This window comes from Lolium perenne, chromosome 5, assembly GCF_019359855.2.
Source record: "Lolium perenne isolate Kyuss_39 chromosome 5, Kyuss_2.0, whole genome shotgun sequence".
Classification (NCBI taxonomy): Eukaryota; Viridiplantae; Streptophyta; class Magnoliopsida; order Poales; family Poaceae; genus Lolium; species Lolium perenne.
Genome location: NC_067248.2, coordinates 143727543 through 143733542, shown reverse-complemented (window position 1 = coordinate 143733542; position 6000 = coordinate 143727543).

Here is a 6000-nt window from a genome sequence, read left to right as displayed (position 1 = left end):
ACCCAATCTATTTACCTAGTGAAGGTATGAGAGTGCCATGACTTAGCAATTGCCTCTCTCGGTTATCACCATGGTATAAACCAAACATCCCCTGGTAGATAACATCATAAGGAGGACAAGAGCATTAGTTTGACATCAAATACATTCACAAAACATTTTCAAACATTTTTGGAAAAGTAGAAAACAGTTTTCCTAACTTAGTTTGCTCACATAACACAACATCCAAAATAGGAAGCAAACCATATTCCACATCATTTGAAAACTGAAGCAAAACAATAGGGCTAATGTTAAGTTGCAGAGGTTTTGTTTTGCAAGCATAAAACAAAGATTGCCCATCTCTACGAAAAAGAGTTGGTCAAGGGTTTTAATTAAACCGAAAAGTTTTGCTTCAACATTGCATGTCACACATATACATTACTAACAGCAACAAATATGTATGAACAGATACTAACAATATTTTTCCTAGATAGCCAGTACTAATACAAGACTAACCCAATTGGAATCACCCAAAAAGGTTAATCCTACTATTTTAGGAATTTCTTTGAATCTGACTGTACAGAAAACAAGATCTGTAAGCCATAAATCATAGAAAAATCCTAAAAATATGTGGCCACTTGCATTTGAAAGGTAATTAAACAGAGATGCATACACAATTGGATTTGGGTTCAAATTGTTTCTGAAACTCTCACAAATGGATTGATAAGGTTACTGCATGTTTTCACCATTTGCTTTAACTATGGAGTTGCAGAACAGATAAAGGTTTGAAACTTGTTTGAGATGATTAAGAAAACATTCAGTAATCCTACAGAATTGGAATCACTCAATTAGGTTCAAAAATGGATTTTTGATGAAATAAAAGCTAACAGCCATGTCTGCAGAACACACAGAACAAGTTTAATTCACCACAAATCGTACATAAATCATAAAAATATGGGGTAAGCTGCATCTGAAAGGTATTGAATAGGTGTTTCTTACCCAATTGGTTTCATTCAAAAATTCGTTTCCAAGCTCCTGGTTTAATTCGACAAAGTCAGATCTGACCAGATCTTTATCTGTGAACCATTTCAATTTCAGGAGGTCATTTGAAGTGAAACCAACGCCAAAATGAAGGTACTGAAGAGAGCTTTCACCCACAGTTGAGTTTGATCAAAAAGGATTTGTAAAACGGGATAAATCTAACAAACAGTGATTCTGCATGTTTACATAACTTTATTTACCAAGGAAAATCCTTAACGAATTTGAGGATGAGACCAACGCCAAGTTGTAGATCTTTTCAATACCTATCTGTGGAACTTTGAATAAGTCGATTTGGATCTGCACACGAGTTTTGACGGATTTTACAAAATCGTACCAGAATCTGAAACAGCAAGATAGCAGAAATTACTGCAGGGATTTGGACGAACTTTGCTCTAGAACTTCAGATCTGAGGATAGCTCAAGCTTCTCCATGCTTGGACCAACATGCACCTGCATCAAGATCCAATCTTGTGAGAGGAGAAAGGAGAAATAGATATGGATTCAGCTAGGGTTAGGGGAGAAGAGAGTGAGAGGGATGCTCTCATGGTGAGGGGAAGCTTGAGGGAGGAGGGAGTTGAATCTTGGAGAGGTTTCCATGGCCATGGTCGGCCATGGTTTCTAGGAGGAGCAGCAGCTCGTCGGGAGAGGTAGGAGAAGGGTGTGAGAGAGTGGAGGAAGGAGTGGAGTGTCAAAAATGAAGCAAAGGAGGAGGGGGTGGCCGGCCAAGCTCCTTTTATAGAGGGAGAGGGGTGGCTGCCTCCTTCTTTGATTGGCCAAGATGGGTGGCTGCTCATTTAAAGTTTTGGTTAGGTGGGAGGCAAGGCTTGTGGAGGAAGAAAGTGAGGAGAAACATGGCTGGCCGAAATTGTCATGGCCGGCTCCATTCTTGCCAAGCACAAGTGAGCAATGTGAGAGAGATGCACAACATTCATGTGAATAGATCAAGGCATGATGTTGAGGAGGTAATGTCAATGAGTGATTTTGATGATGATAAGATTAGGAGTAAATACCTAAAGATAGAAAGGGGTATGAGGGTGGCATGTGCCATGTGCCATGATAATAATCTCCACCCCTTTGGTTGAGACCAACTTATGAAGAAGATGGTTCCCAAGGTATAGTTGATGAATTAAAGTTTTCATTTGAATTCAAAATTGAAAGATTGGGGTTGGCCACCTGCAACAATGCATGAGCATGCCAAGGTAGATGGGATGGTGATGGTGGTTTAGTCAATGATAGAGCAAGGTTAAGAGAGAAGGTGAGTGAAGTATCCATATACTCACAAGGATGAATATATTGACATAAATCATCAATTCATGAGATCAAGGTGATGATGGAAGAGAATATAAAGTACTCTACAAATGAGAGGTCAATTGGAAGTGGTTTGAAAGTATCAAATGATCATCCATTTGATCAAAAATTGGAGGATGGAGGGGATACAATGTGGTGGATCAGAGATGTGCAAGAGTTGCCATTTGAAAAAGAGTTTAATTGAAAAGTATGGGACACACCTCAATTGTCTAGAGACAATTGGGAATGAACTCAAGTGAAATGGAATTTTGAAGATGTTGAGAGAAAACTAGTTGGAACATAGGAGTTCAAAATATTCTACTTACTTTCTCAAGTAAAGTAGAGTTTTTCTCAAATGTAAGAATAAGCAAGAGGGAAAACAAGAAATGGTGTAGGTACCATAAACAAGCTTTTTGTTAAAAAGAAAGCCAAATAGAGAGTAATGTTTTTATAAATCAGTACTTGGTAGAAATGGGAAGAAAAACAAAACCCATTTCAGTTCCTTGTTTTCCTTGAAGAAATATCTTGAAAAGATTTAGTAAAACTAGAAGTAGTTTTGTGATCAAATCTAGAGAAGGAAAATCAATAGGATTTTTGAGAGAGAAGACTAATTTAGGGAGAAGTGTTCTCAAGGGTAGATGATGGCTACAAAATGTACCCATCATTCTCACTCTTGGTTTTGTGAAGATTAAACTTGAATAAAAACAAGAGGTAAAATTGAAGGAAGTGATCTAGTGTTGAATCATTGAATAAGATACAAGATCAAGTTGAATATATGAGCTGCAAGGATTGACTGAGACATGCAAGACGTGTAGGTTGAAGAGGGTGTTGCATAGATGAGATCCATGCATTGAAGTCAACAATAACAGTTGTGGGTGCTTAGAGATCAATTGCCAAAGTCTGGACATTTTAAGCCTGTCAACACAAATGGTAGACATGGCCTCAAAACCAACAAGGATGAGTGGGTATAAGAGAAGGATGTGATGAGGGGTAGACGATCCCAAGTTTTGAATTAAGGGCGATTGAGCTATCTTGTACCACAAAGAGAAAAATCAAGATGGCACACTCAGGTTGCCATCAGGAGAAGAGTTTGATGTAGTAAAAAGGAAAACAACTTTTCCTAGGACACACATGTGTTTTATTAGGTGAGTTGTTTGTTTGACCACTAGAGGTGTTGTTCTTTGAGGTAACTCAAGACAAAACTCATCAAGCAAAACTAGACAATACATCTACCAACAGATCAAAGCAATTCATCATAACAATCAGATCAAGGCAATTCATCTTAATTAGTCTATAGAAAAAGTTTTTGTTCCCCCTAATTTTTGCAATAAGGACAAATAAACAAGTTTGCAAAAGTGAGGCGTTACAGCGGTGGTGTCGATGGAGATGCCTTCCGGGGGCACTTCCCCGTCCCGGCGGCGTGCCGGAACAGAGAGTTCTGTCCCCCAGATCTTGGCTTCGCGATGGCGGCGGCTCTGGAAGGTTTCTCGTACCGTGGCTTTTCCGTCTCGAAGATTTAGGTCAGTGGGCTTCTTATAGGCGAAGAGGCGGAGTCGGAAGGCTTACGGAGCCGCCACACAATAGGGGGGCGCGCCCCCCTGGGCCGCGCCAGCCCCATGTGTGGCCCCCCTGTGGCTCTCCTCTGGTTCCTCTCGGGTGTTCTGGAAGCTTCGTGGAATTATAAGATGCTGGGCGTTGATTTTGTCCAATTCCGAGAATATTTCCTTACTAGGATTTCTGAAACCAAAAACAGCAGAAAACAGGAACTGTCACTTCGGCATCTCGTCAATAGGTTAGTTCCGGAAAACGCATAAAATCATCATAAAGTGTGAACAAAACATGTAGGTATTGTCATAAAACAAGCATGGAACATCAGAAATTATAGATACGTTGGAGACGTATCAAATACTTAATCCCATCTTTATAACCACCCATTTACGCAATGGCGTTTGATGTAATCAAAGTACCCTTCCGGTGTAAGTGATTTACATGATCTCATGGTCGAAGGACTAGGTAACTATGTATCGAAAGCTTATAGCAAGTTGAACTTAATGACGTGATCTCATGCTACGCTTATTTGGGTGTATGTCCATTATATCATTCACCCAATGACATAACCTTGTTATTAACAACATCCAATATTCATGATCACGAAACCATGATCATCTATTAATCAACAAGCTAGTTATACAAGAGGCTTACTAGGGACTCCTTGTTGTTTACATACCACACATGTATCAATGTTTCGGTTAATACAATTATAGCATGGGATGTAAACATTTATCATGAACACTAAGATATAACAATAACTAATTTATTATTGCCTCTTGGGCATATCTCCAACAGTCTCCCACTTGCACTAGAGTCAATAATCTAGTTTACATTTGTAAAGATATAACGCCTTGGCCTTTTGGTGCTTATCATGTTTTGTTCACAGGAGAGGTTTTAGTCAACGGATCTGACACGCTCAGAAACGTATGTATTTTGCAATTCATTTGCGTCTCAACGCATCACTCATTTTCCAAATGAGTCGGCATTAAACATATATGTTCAGTCTTATGGTGGAACCTTAATTCCGCGGTCTGAAATATGTCACTAATATTGTCACACACAATATAGCTTCAAAGTTCTGACACTATCAGAACTACACCAAGTTCTCAAAGAACTCCTCGACTTAACATCCTCAGTCATTGTCAAAACAATGACATACTCTGTCTTTGTTTGTAGAATCCGTCACAATATTTAGAACTCATCTAAATCTAGCATAGACTTCTTCTAGCTCATTGTGCTACCTTTTAAACAACACTTAGCCTAATTGAGATTGAAATTTCATTTTTATATGTGACCAAACTAATATCGGTGCAACACCTTACAACAATTTGTTTGTCATTACCCATATAAAACTATATATATCCTTGGTTCTTCTGAAGCACTCAGGGATATTCTTACTGTTGTCCAATGATCTTTACATGAATCATTCTGGTATATGCTCGTAACACTTTAGAGCACATGACATCTGATTTTGTACATATTATTCGTGATCTAAAATCACTCATGTGTTTTTACTCGTCGAGTGTCAAATACACTCAAGTCTTGCTAAACCTTCACATGAAAAGAACACCTTCTTAATATTTATATTGAACTACTTCAATATTCATTCTATGTACTTTGACTTAAACTTATTGTGTGTTTCAATCTATCTTCATAGATCTTGACACTAAATAGGTTTCAGTCCATATCCTTTCATTGAAGTTAATTCTCAATGAAACCTTTTAAACACATAAAGTATATAATTACATCATTTATAATCAATGATATGTCAGCCACATATAATATTATAACTATGTCTCAGCGCTCCCACTTAATTTCTTGCAAATGCAAGCATCTTCATCGTCTATGATGAAATCAAAAACTCTTTGACTATTTCATCCGGTGAAGATTCCAACTCCGCGATACTCACTTCATCCAATTGAAGTTTGTATACCTATCTCTAGTATTCCACGGACCAGCAAAACTCTTGGTTGTATCTAGTATACATCCTTAATACACACTTCTGGAAGGTATGTATTTCTGCCATCTTACTAACATATCTCATAAAAGAAATATGTAGTGGCTACTAGAATAATCCACATAGACTATAAGCATTGCTACGGAAGATCTAATCTTATCGTAGTCAACTCTTTAAACTTTGTCGTAA